The following is a 13,667-nucleotide window of genomic DNA, read 5'->3' as shown; positions in this document are numbered from 1 at the left end:
TCCCGAATGATACTCCTGCACAACGGGCCTAATCGCCAAAATCACATTACATTACATTCAAATGTGTATCCCTGGCAATAAATATGTATTCTTACATCAAAACCGTCTCTCCTGATTGAACTATTGTTGATTCACATCAGGAACCATGACTATCCCAATCCCTTGTATTTCACCTTAGACCTTTCAGATATAAAAACACATTATTTTACTGTAATCTCTGTAAATTATTGTATAGAAGACCACACGGCGATGGAGAGGTCCCTCAACTCTCAGGGCTCTGCTGACTGTGATGATTATCTCTGGCACTGGGGAAACTGATGTCATCAATTAAATGGTCAATTCAAAAACAGCCAAAAGTTCATATTAGCTTTCATTACATTACATTACATTACATTGCATTTAGCTGACGCTTTTATCCAAAGCTACTTACAATAAGTGCATTCGACCAGGAAGATACAACCTTGAAGAAAACAGAATCATATAAGTACATCAGGTTTCGTAGAGCCAAACATTTCAAGTGCTACTCAACTGGCTTTAGATAAGCCAGCCCTTTATTAGTATAATTGCTTTGTTAGTAATTCTATCGCTCAAAGTGGCGTCGAAAGAGATGAGTTTTCAGTCTGCGCCGGAAGATGTGCAAGCTATCTGCTGTCCTGATTTCAATGGGGAGCTCACTCCACCATTTTGGAGCCAGGATAGCAAACCCACAAGTTTTTGCTGATGGGAACTTGGGTCCCCCTCGCAGTACTGCCGTCAAGCCAGCCGTCTTTCACTTTTGCGTGGTCAAACCAGCCGCCCCTGTATTTCGAGTGCGCGATTAGTTACAGGTTTACGGTAATGCAATAAAACAACTCTGGGAAGCTGGATTTCAAAGTAAAGGATGGCATGTGGTTCATTTCTATTATTTCCGATTGAGGAACAGGGTAATTTATGAGAATAATTTTAGGACTTATTGCTTCATAAACTTGTTGCACAAATACTATGAACTACTTTTACTGTGTACTTTTTGAGAATGGCAAAATTCCCTCCAGAGAACAAGAAGGAGCATTTTTGTCTAAATTTGACGTGGGATAAAAAACATTTCTTCCATAAGTAGTTTATGAAACTGTCATGTTTGTACTTAATACTTCTAGGACTACTTGCAAACATAATATGAACTACTTTTACTGTGTACTTTTTCAGTAATTTGAGTTTCAAAATCCTCTCCAGAGAACAAAAATTAGCATTTTTGTCAACTTTAATGTGGTCTAAAAAACATTTCTTCCATAAGTAGTTTATGAAACTGCCATGTTTGTACTTAGTACTTCTTAGACTACTTGCAAACATAATATGAACTACTCTTACTGTGTACTTTTTCAGTAATTTGAGTTTCAAAGTCCTCTCCAGAGAACAAGAATGAGCATTTTTGTCAACTTTAATGTGGTCTCAAAAAAACATTTCTTCCATAAGAACAAGAATGACCACATTAAAGTTGACAAAAATGCTCATTCTTGTTCTCTGGAGAGGACTTTGAAACTCAAATTACTGAAAAAGTACACAGTAAAAGTAGTTCATATTATGTTTGCAGGTAGTCTAAGAAGTACTAAGTACAAACATGGCAGTTTCATAAACTACTTATGGAAGAAATGTTTTTTATCCCACGTCAAAGTTAGACGAAAATGCTCCTTCTTGTTGTCTGGAGGGGACTTTGAAACTCAAATTACTGAAAAAGTACACAGTAAAAGTAGTTCATATTATTTGTGCAAGTAGTCTAAGAAGTACTAAGTACAAACATGGCAGACCCATAAACTACTTATGGAAGAAATGTTTTTTAGACCACATTAAAGTTGACAAAAATGTTCATTCTTGTTCTCTGGAGAGGACTTTGAAACTCAAATGACTGAAAAAGTACACAGTAAAAGTAGTTCATATTATTTGTGCAAGTAGTCTAAGAAGTACTAAGTACAAACATGGCAGTTTCATAAACTACTTTTGGAAGAAATGTTTTTTAGACCACATTAAAGTTGACAAAAATGTTCATTCTTGTTCTCTGGAGAGGACTTTGAAACTCAAATTACTGAAAAAGTACACAGTAAAAGTAGTTCATATTATGTTTGCAAGTAGTCTAAGAAGTACTAAGTACAAACATGGCAGTTTCATAAACTACTTATGGAAGAAATGTTTTTTAGACCACATTAAAGTTGACAAAAATGCTCATTCTTGTTGTATGGAGAGGGCTTTGAAACTCAAATTACTCAAAAAGTACACAGTAAAAGTAGTTCATATTATGTTTGCAAGTAGTCTAAGAAGTACTAAGTACAAACATGGCAGTTTCATAAACTACTTATGGAAGAAATGTTTTTTATCCCACGTCAAAGTTAGACGAAAATGCTCCTTCTTGTTGTCTGGAGGGGACTTTGAAACTCAAATTACTGAAAAAGTACACAGTAAAAGTAGTTCATATTATTTGTGCAAGTAGTCTAAGAAGTATTAAGTACAAACATGGCAGACCCATAAACTACTTATGGAAGAAATGTTTTTTAGACCACATTAAAGTTGACAAAAAGGCTCATTCTTGTTCTCTGGAGAGGACTTTGAAACTCAAATGACTGAAAAAGTACACAGTAAAAGTAGTTCATATTATTTGTGCAAGTAGTCTAAGAAGTACTAAGTACAAACATGGCAGTTTCATAAACTACTTTTGGAAGAAATGTTTTTTAGACCACATTAAAGTTGACAAAAATGTTCATTCTTGTTCTCTGGAGAGGACTTTGAAACTCAAATTACTGAAAAAGTACACAGTAAAAGTAGTTCATATTATGTTTGCAAGTAGTCTAAGAAGTACTAAGTACAAACATGGCAGTTTCATAAACTACTTATGGAAGAAATGTTTTTTAGACCACATTAAAGTTGACAAAAATGTTCATTCTTGTTCTCTGGAGAGGACTTTGAAACTCAAATTACTGAAAAAGTACAAAGTAAAAGTAGTTCATATTATGTTTGCAAGTAGTCCTAGAAGTATTAAGTACAAACATGGCAGTTTCATAAACTACTTATGGAAGAAATATTTTTTATCCCACGTCTAAGTTAGACAAAAATGCTCCTTCTTGTTCTCTGGAGAGAATATTGCCATTCTCAAAAAGTACACAGTAAAAGTAGTTCATAGTATTTGTGCAACAAGTTTATGAAGCAATAAGTCCTAAAATTATTCTCATAAATTACCCTGTTCCTCAATCGCAAATAATAGAAATGAACCACATGCCATCCTTTACTTTGAAATCCAGCTTCCCAGGGTTGTTTTATTGCATTACCGTAAACCTGTAACTAATCGCGGACTCGAAATACAGGGGCGGCTGGTTTGACCACGCAAAAGTGAAAGACGGCTGGCTTGACCGCAGTCTCACATTGCGGGTGCAGCGGGCTGTTTGGCCGATGCAGAGCGGAGTGTACGTGCTGGGGTGTATGGTTTAACCATGTCCTGGATGTAGGAAGGGCCAGATCCATTCGCAGCATGGTACGCAAGTACCATTGTCTTGAAGTGGATTCTAGCAGTTACTGGAAGCCAGTGAAGGGAGCGGAGGAGCGGCGTGGTGTGGTAGAATTTAGGAAGGTTGAAGACCAGACGAGCCGCTGCATTCTGGATGAGCTGCAGAGGTCGGATGGTACATGCAGGTAGACCAGCCGGGAGGGAGTTGCAGTAGTCTAGGCGTGAGATTACGAGAGCCTGGCCCAGAACCTGCGTTGAGGATCAGCTGGGGACGTATCCTCCTGATGTTGTAAAGCAGGGGTGGGGAACCTCCGGCCCCCGGGCCGTATACGGCCCGCGAGACCATTTGGCACGGCCCTCGAGGTGATTTATAAACACACGCAAAAAAGAAAAAAATGAAAGAAATCTAGACCGCAAAAAAATGAAACAAGCGAGTGCCTGTTTTTCCTGGCCAAGGTCAGGGGCCTTGAATACAACACGGGCCTAACGTGTCATCACGTGGTAATTATGTCTCGTCTGACAGAGGTGTAGTGCTGACGGAGAGCAACAGAACACCGCTCCGGCACTTCCAAAAATGGCAATAGCCTACCCATAAGGAGCCGTACACATGCCGCAGTTGTTGCGTGGCTGTGTCTTTAGTTGAAAGCCCAGTGGCGATCTGTTCATCTGTCATACTGGTGATACAGTCAATAACTTAGTTTTTATTAGCATCTGGTTAGCTAGCTTTTTCTACAACCACTGAGGTAAAGGCACACCTTTATATGATCATTATAAAAAAATAAGATAATAAAGTAAACTGGTATAAAATACTATATGACAGTAAAATAAAGTTGATATTAATAAACAAGAATACAGTTTGAAAGGGGAGTGATTTGTAAAATATCCATAAAGAAAAATAAAACGGCTTACAGTTCTGTTTCATATGGGTGTTGAGAGATGTATCCATAGATCAACTAATGTTGCTCTCAAAGTGCACCAGATTGATGCTTTTAACTTCAACATTTAAAAAAAAATCTTCCCGGGGGAGCATGCCCCCCGGACCCCCGTAGAGGAGGTTAGGTCCTCCCCCACTTAAATCATGTCCACATGGATAGGAAACTAAATACATTTGCTCACATCTTGTGTCCATATCTTTCTGTTTTGGTGGTCATGTCACAACCGTGCACGTGCATGAATGCGCGAGTCATGGTAAGATATCTGGATTAAGAGGTTGCTTTTTCTTTGCACAGCATGAAAGAAAGGCGAAATGAATGTGCAGTGATTTTAGTTTTTTTAAGCAGAGGTCAATAATTTGTACGGCCCTCGGAGGATGTTGAAAGAATTGAAATGGCCCTTGAGAGGGAAAAGGTTCCCCACCCCTGTTGTAAAGTGTGTATCTGCAGCAGCGGGTTGTAGCAGCGATGTTTGCAGTGAAGGACAGTTTGTTATCTAGGATCACACCCAGATTCCTTGCAGTCTGAGTCGGGGAGACAACAGAGGTGCCGATGTTGATTGTTAGGTCAAGAGTGGGACAATCTTTTCCCGAAGGAAAAGCAGTTCAGTCTTGTCAAGGTTGAGCTTGAGGTGATGAGCAGACATCCACTGAGAGATGTCTGCTAGGCTTTCATACCTAACGTTTTCTGCAGTTCTTACTGATACAGAGACAGACATCTCGATCATCTGTCCCACCTCCGTGATCATACCGAGATTTAATGGTCTTCATCTCAAATGGAGTTAACGACCCAATGTTATTTATTTACATTAACAAAAGTACAATTTTACTTTAAATACATTAACGTTGATTTTAATATCCTCTCCTTCCTCATTCCGATTCATATGCCTCTCTCAATCATTTCAGACATTCGCATGTAAAAATGATTTATAAATTAATAGTGCAGAGATATAAATGATATATGGTGAAATAGAGGTGGCACGACACACAACATAGGTCCGGATGACAAAGTTTAATATTATATTGACTCTAAAAGGTCACTGCATTTGTGATGGTCAAGCATGTAATTGTAAAGTAATCATATACTTGTGCATTTAATCAACGTTTGGGTTTCTTTAGGGTTTTAATGCAGTGTTGAATCAACAAAAAAAAAGTATTATTGGAATAAATAGTCTCTCTTTAGCAGAAAATCAAGACCAAAACCACCAGACTCAGGATAAGTTTCATCCCACAGGCCATTATACTATTACACCTGAGCTTGCACTATTGAATTTTTATTGTTTTTTTTTTATATTTCTTGTTGTAAGTCTTGTAAATTGCACAGTTGAAGAACCTGCAATCTAAGTTTTTAATACATTACATCGTAGTTTTGTATATGTCATGACAATAAGACCTTTGAATCTGAATTTGAGATTCCCTCTCCGGAGGACAGGAAAATATCTACCCTTCTCCTTTCATCTCTTTTATCTCTGCTCAGCGCTGTGATCTCAGGCCACATCTGACCAACAGAGGGCAGTGCTGATCTGACAAAACAAAAAAATATGAAGAAAAAGGATCACTCCACACCTACACCCAATAAGATCATCACCACTCCTAACAATCTTTAGCGTATAATCAGAATCTTAACGTCAAAAAAATAATTTAAATATATTTTTTGTTTTACAAATTCACACAGAAGGAATTTTTTTTTTGATGAATGAGGATTAAACTGATAAGAAGACACAGATATGAAGAAAAGAGACGGTTTGGTAGTCAGGAAGGAGGAGAAAAAGAGAAACTAAAGACAGAAGCAGGGAAAGTGAGGGATGGCGATTCCCCTCTCGGCCTCCCCTGTGGCTGGACTTGTCTCTGCTAATGACCCTGTCTGCTGGCTCACACAGACAGATGGTGAATTAACTCCAATTAGCCCATTCTCACCAGATATCCTCTGACAGCTCACACACGCACGCACGCACTCACACACACACACACACACACACACACACACACACACACACACACACACACACACACACACACACACACACACACACACACAAATAATCAGAAAAACCTGAAGCAGCTACGTTTTCTCATCTTAGATTTTGTCAGAAAGTATTGCATAAAAATGAAGGCTGTTTTATTCACAATGTATTTGATATTTAAAATTGAATTTAGCTCATATGGGATTTGAGCATTGTGTGTTATATGCTCAACGTATATTTAAAGAAGAAGTTGCTGTAGGACAGAAACTTGTGAGTCACATTTTGTCATCGTGGTTAACACATGCACTGTTTTACACACTTTCTCAGACACACACAAAAACCATAGACTGGAGACAGTTACCAGTGTGTGACTGTGACCTCCTGTCATTGTGTTCAGAGTTAGTGAGGTGTGACCGGTCATCGTTCATACGGTGCACATTGTGTGACTGACTGAACCCACATGACATGTCAAACAGAGCGTAGTGTGTGTGTGTGTGTGTGTGTGTGTGTGTGTGTGTGTGTGTGTGTGTGTGTGTGTGTGTGTGTGTGTCTCCACAGAGCTGTTCGTCAATATGATTGTCACTCACAGAGGACACGTATGCTTTTCGATTCATCACACTGAGGAGAACATGTCTCTTCCAGGAAACTGTCTTGGTGTTAACAGGTGTTGTCCCTGCTGCTAAAAGGGCTCCATCTGGGGGTGTGATTGGGCGGCCCCCGGCGACCTCTGACCTCTTCTGTAAACCGGGTCGGCAGGAGCTGAGCGCAGGGCAAAAGGTCAGCAGGTCAGCCACATACGCAGCCAGACACAATAACATTATCGAACACCGCTGCAATACAAACACTCTCATATTGCAGCAACATGACAGGCCATAAGCTTTTCCATCTATAGGAAGTGTACGTACACGCTGCCTGTGCATGTGAGTGAAAGTGTGTGTGAGTGTGTGTTTGAGCAGAGTGGAGTAATCCCTTTAAATCACTTTAGCTGTTCTGATCTATACTTCAGAGCATGGGGACAGTGTTGGCAGCAGCTGCCTGCGAAGGATGTGTGTGACCTCAAGGGCGCAGAGGGAGTCGTAACACTGAGCGACCTCTGACCCCCGCTCACACACACTGTTTACTGTAGCATCGACTCAAGTGGACCTCCTATTACTCTGTACAATCATCCCAACTCTCTGCTGTGAAATGTGTGGTAGTGTGTGGGTTTGTGTGTGTGCTCCTCTTGTCAGCATGACACTGAAGTGAAAAGACAAGTGTCATTGAATCATTATGTCAAGAGAGAAGGAGCCATAGAGAGAGAGAGAGAAAGAGGAGGAGAGACGAGAGGAAAGTGGGTTTAGGTGTAGAAATGTTGACGTGTGTGTCAGTGACATAAAAGATAACCAAAGGAGAAAGGCAAGATGAAGATGAAGGCACAAAGGCTGGAGGAGGGAACAATTAAGGAGATAGGAAAGGGGCTGAAAGGAGGGAGACATCCTTATCTAAGATGAAGGTTTGGACTTGCAGGAGACACATTTTTCATAGCTTCATTTCTGTTGCCGGTCATATCATTTTACTCACAAAGAGCTAAGATCTGCAAATGTGGTAAGATAGCCACTACAGCGGTGATGAAGCAAAAACCAGAGCCGTTAAATGAAAACAAGGCAACATTTTATCTAATCTATTATTTAAAGTAGGGGTTCCCTGGTGCTCGGTTTAATTATCTTAACCCTCTTTTGATCCTACAAAACACAAATAAACCTTGATAAAAGATCTGAAAAGGCAGAGAGTTCACCGGTAATGACTTAAGTCAAGTTAATCCATCTGTGAAAGGGTCATTTTCATTTCTACAGATTGCCTTCATTTTCTTTTTTAATCCACTAACCATTGTGTTTGTGTCGGACCTTAATGCATTCGATTGATTGTGTTCCCTCCCCATCTGACTTCCTTTTAAGTGCATCTAGATCTCAGCAATTAACTTGGTAGGTATTTTGTTACTGACAGCAGCGAATGGCAAAACTATCGAAATAAGTTGTGTTTAGAAATACTTTTAAAACAATAACGCTTGTCTGTATTTGTTTGTTAGTTCAATATCTACAACCTGGGTCAGTGTCTCCCAGTTTACTGTGGATCAATGGCTGCCAGTGGGATGGAACGTTTTTCAATGTCCTGTACTGCAGCTCAGTAATGTGCTTCTGTCATCCAGACATACAGAAAGAATGGGCCTGAAGACATGCAGTGACACATATGCAAATACACACACACATACACACACACACTCTCAGTCATCATGTCTCCTTTTCTCTCCTCCCTCGGCGTGTTGCTCAGTGTGTGAACTCTCAGTTACAACACAGAGCCGTGTTTTTATGCTGCATAAATTTATGCATTCTTGTGTTTTTCTTTCTTTTTAATAAAGCTCTGCTCCACTTGTGTGTATTTTACCAGCACGGCACTGTTGTTGTGTGCCTCATAAGTGCTAAGCTTTCCCCCTCTCCTCCTCTCTCTTCATTTACTTCCCTCCAGGGCTGATGTGATTTAAGGCTGTGCTTGAAGACTGAGGACTGGGCCGTTATCTGCCTGTTATTGATGTGAGCTGTAACTCTCACTGTCCACACTCTACAGGCAGCGGGAGAGAGAGACAGCGGACTGCTGCTCTAAAGGATGGGTGGAAGGAAGAAAACAGTGGAGGGATAATGCCGGCAGATTGATGGTTTTCCACAGACTGTGTGGCGTTTTTCATGGATTTATGTAAAAACAACAGAGTGCATGTTAAAGAAATGTAGAGATTTCTTCCAGCTTTCAGTTCTTCCCCATTATTTTATTCCAAACCTCCCTCTTCTTTCCTTCCTATTTCCTCTGCTTTTACGCCCTCCCTGGCATCCCCCCCCCTCTCTCTCCCTCTGTACATTATGTAGATGTCAATAATTTAGCACAAGATTCAAGAATTCAGTACTTAACAACAGGTTATGATCTTTGCTATAAAAGCCAAGCCATAAAATATGCGTTTGTGAATAAAATATGACTGTCTCTTTCAAAGCAGCTGAAACCTGTCAAGATTGCCATTTGTTTTCTGACAGTATCGCGGTGAAGTGACAGTTCAAAAGCGGGGGTTTGTCTTTATCTTGGCAGGTTTTCAATCTTTGCTCTATTTCTGCACACCGCGGAGTATTATTTTGTATCTATTGTTTTGTAGACCGTCTTTCATCTCCGGGGCTTTGTTGTTTTTCTCTCCCTTGCCGTCTCTCGCTCCTCTCCCCCTCTTACATCCTGACTTCTTTCTTTTCTTACTTTTTACAGTTTTATCATGTTTTGTACAGTTACAGTAGTGGGATTGATGCACATAAACAGCTAACACATCCCATTCTAACTACCCCTCCATCCTCCATTCACCTGCCTCATACAAACCACCCGGCATTAAATGTACTGACACTTCCTTCTCCTCTCTCCTGCCATCCTTCCTCCCTTTGCTTTTCCTCCCCTCCTTCTCCTAGCATGCCTCTCCTCCTCCCCCCCTCTACCCCACAGGCCTGGAGATCGTTCCTTTGTTCCTGACATCTGTTTTGTTGGGTGATTAATTGAGATGAGCATGTGGGGTGAAGGCCTGTAGAGGGGGAGCTCAGACCCCCCAGGTAATGTGGATGTGTTTCTTTGTGTGTGTGTGTGCGCGTGCGTGCACGTGTGTGTGTGTGTGTGTGTGTGTGTGTGTGTTTGTGTGTGTGTATGTGTGTCTCTGGATGTGTGTTTGAAGGTGTGCATGTCTGTGTTGGCAGCAGAGCTAGAATAATCCTTGATCTGGTTAGTTAGTGCAGACTGCCAGGATTTCCCACAAGAGCCATGGAGTATGAAACATCTGAATATCTGTTATCTTAATAAAATATTTTGAATAGCTGCTTTCCTTCGTCATAAAATCTCCTCAGTCTTTCCTTAGTGTTTTAATTCAGCAGTGCAAGATGTTAAGTGACAGCTGACTGACAGCTGACAGCACCAGCATGTCAGATATCCTAGAAGGCAGAGCAGTGATTTTCAGAAAATAATGATACAGTTTAACGACCATAATGCATCACTCCAACACATCTGTCGGATTTACAGTAAATTAGAAACATGCAGGTAAGTACGGTGACCTTCAAAGCGATTCTCAGCAAAAAAGTGGTCAACAAAACACTCTGGAGGTAGGTGTGTCTTCAGAATTATATTTTTTTAAAAATACATATGAAAATCATGCATTAGAAACACACATTATCTGGATGACACACATTTGCCACCAACAATATTAACCCTTGATGGATCAGTACATCTCCTGGCTGGCTACATACTGTGTGTACTGTTGTCTTTATTAAATAATTACAGGAATATATTATATTCAGTTGGTTGTTTAAAGAGAAATGAAAAATGAGCATTCCAAAGCCAAGATTGATCTTTATTCTTACGTTGTCTAGATGCAGTCAATTCACTTCCTGTAATTGATCCTAAAAAGACAGATGTGTCAAATGTATTTAGAAAGTCATTTAGAAAATATCTCCTGATAGTGATTTATGAGGCTTTGAGGTCAGAAAGCATCTGAAGTGACAGACGCAGGTTTAGAGGTTTAGATGCCGGGTCAGAGGACAGGGGTCAGGCCAGGGCAGGGAAATGTGCTGAGAGAAGTTCAAATGCCTACTGTGGAGCTCTGCCCCTGTGATTCTGGTTGTGGAGGGGTATTTTGTATCCCGAGTGAGGGTATGGTAAGCGATGTGGTGCCCAGGATGGTGGCACTGTGAAGGTGGGACAGGACTGACCCAGAATGGCTGCAGGATGGAGGAGCAGATACATACAGAGATAATCACAAGATATCACGAACTGGGTAGACAGAGCGGGGCCAATCAAAGACACACACACACACACACACACACACACACACACACACACACACACACACACACACACACACACACACACACACACACACACACACACACACACACACACACACACACACACACACACACACACACACACACACAATGTCACGGCAGCAGGCTAATTTCCCACTCAGTGTGTGTGTGTCATTGTGTCTGTCATACTTGTAAATGGACAGATGGACAAGACACACAGATAGATAGATAAGAATGGGGAACAAATTAAAGGGGCACTCCACCGATTTAAAACATCAAGCTAATTTTACTTGTCACAGCCTTCTGGAAACGGTTGTAGAATGTATTCTGTGGCTCTAGAGGGACCTCTTTAAGGTCTAAAAACGAATCAACCCTGATGATGTCATTGCAATTATTATCATATATTATTCATCAGACAGGCAACACTGGGAGTTTGAAAAACAAGAAGGGTCTTTTCAGGGGAGAGATTGGCAGGAAACATGCAGGGAGAAAAAGGAGTATGACATGCAACAGAGGTATCAAACTAGGAACGTCAGGGCGAGTAAAAGCGGAACTAAAAAACCTCATTCCAAATGTCTATGATATTTGCAACAACACTGATGACTAAAAGATCAACTAGACCTATTAAACAATATGTTGTCTGAATAGTTTCATGTGTCTAAGAAAACTTTATTTAAAAAAAAAGATATCATATTTAAAAAATCTGTCTTCCTAGGAATAGAAAATTAGAAAGCAGAGATTGCAGCAGTTTGCAGATTGCAACAGTTGGAAAATGTGACTTTACAAGTGAGCTTTCGTCATAGGCCTATGGGCATATCCAATTCTCAGCAACACAAGTAATATTCTATGGCACAAACTTTTTCTAAATCATGAACTTGCTGTAGCTTATGCTGATTTTTCCTAGAAAATGGAAAGTAAACCACAAGAACATAATTTCTTTTAGAAAAAACTTCCAGATCAAACAAAAACACACCTCAGAGCAGAAGTCCAAATTCCCATCCAGTATTTGTGTCACTGTGCTCTGCTCATACTGTACTTGCAAACGGACAGATGGACAGAGAGGGAGATAGAGAGAGAGATTTTGAATGGGTGGAGAAGTACAGTGAAGCCCTGTGGCTCAGACCCATTAACAGTCTTAATTTATGCTGCTCTGCATGCTGTGGTGGGACCACGTAATGTTTGTGTGTGTGTGTGTGTGTGTGTGTGTGTGTGTGTGTGTGTGTGTGTGTGTGTGTGTGTGTGGGTGTGTGTCTGTGTGTGTGTGCTGATTCAGGGCTCCAGCAGGCCACACTCTGGTTATACACGTCTAAGTGAGCATGTACTGTATGAATGTCGTGTTTAAGATAGTTTTGTGGGCGGACAGGCACCAGACAGCCTGAGTCAAGAGTTTAGCTAAGGGGCTGAAATACGTTTTTTAGGGGAAGGAGGGGGGAAACAGCATACTTCTATCCCATTTCATCCTCACTTGCTTGCACACATATTGAGGCTGACACCATCTCACACATACAGTATGCACCACACAGGCAAAGGCACACAGCAAAAGCCAAGCCAAGTTACTTTCTAAACCTCACTAACACTGCAGTTTAGGGTCTTATTGCTAGTTTGGAGGACTGTGGATCGTTTGTAAGTGTTTCTATAACTAACGCTGATGGAGTTGTGGATTCAGTTTCATGTCCCAACAGTTCCTGTCCCAGAGATTTGTACTTATTTTTCCTATCCCTCTTGAGGTCACAGTGTACCCATCAGTGTCCAATTAAATCCCCGGAGGGATGGAAGACACCGAGAGGCTGATGAAGAGGAGAGGAGAAATGATGAGAAGGATCAGTTGAAAGAAGCGTCCTCGGGTTTCTCTATACAATATGTGCATAATGACTTCCACTGACAATTATCTTTGATCCAACACAAGCCCCCCCATACCCCTCCACCCTCTCCACATCCCAGCATCCATCCCCTCATCTCCCCGTCACTTTATCCTCCGCTCTACCCGTCGTCGATGCACCATCTTTTAATCTTTCCCTGCCTCTCTTGCGATGACGCCCGTCCTCTGTCGTTTCTTTTAACGTCTTTACTCAAAGTGACTTCAGGAATGACAAATATATTTACAATGTGTGTCTCGTCAACACACACTCATGTACACACACATTTAAAGACAACCCCCTCCCCTTTTATGTGAGTGGATACAGAGTGACTGGGTAATGAGGCTCACTCACTCGGGGTCAGCGACCTCACCAGCACTGAGATGAGGAAGGGAGAGGGTGACAAGAACAGAGGGGAAGCAGGAATACTAGCAAGATGGTGAGGGCTTTTTCTGTTTTTTTTAATCATTTCTCTCCCTTTATTTGTCATCTTTCCTGTGTTCCCTGTCAGCAGCCAGAGTGCTGCATGGACGCAGGGGAGAGAAGGGGGAAGGAGCAGAGAGAGAGAAATGTTTAAGTGCTGATGGCAGCCCCTGGTTG

This window comes from Notothenia rossii, assembly GCF_949606895.1.
Source record: "Notothenia rossii genome assembly, chromosome: 5".
NCBI classification, from domain to species: Eukaryota; Metazoa; Chordata; class Actinopteri; order Perciformes; family Nototheniidae; genus Notothenia; species Notothenia rossii.
This window is presented reverse-complemented; position numbering follows the sequence as displayed.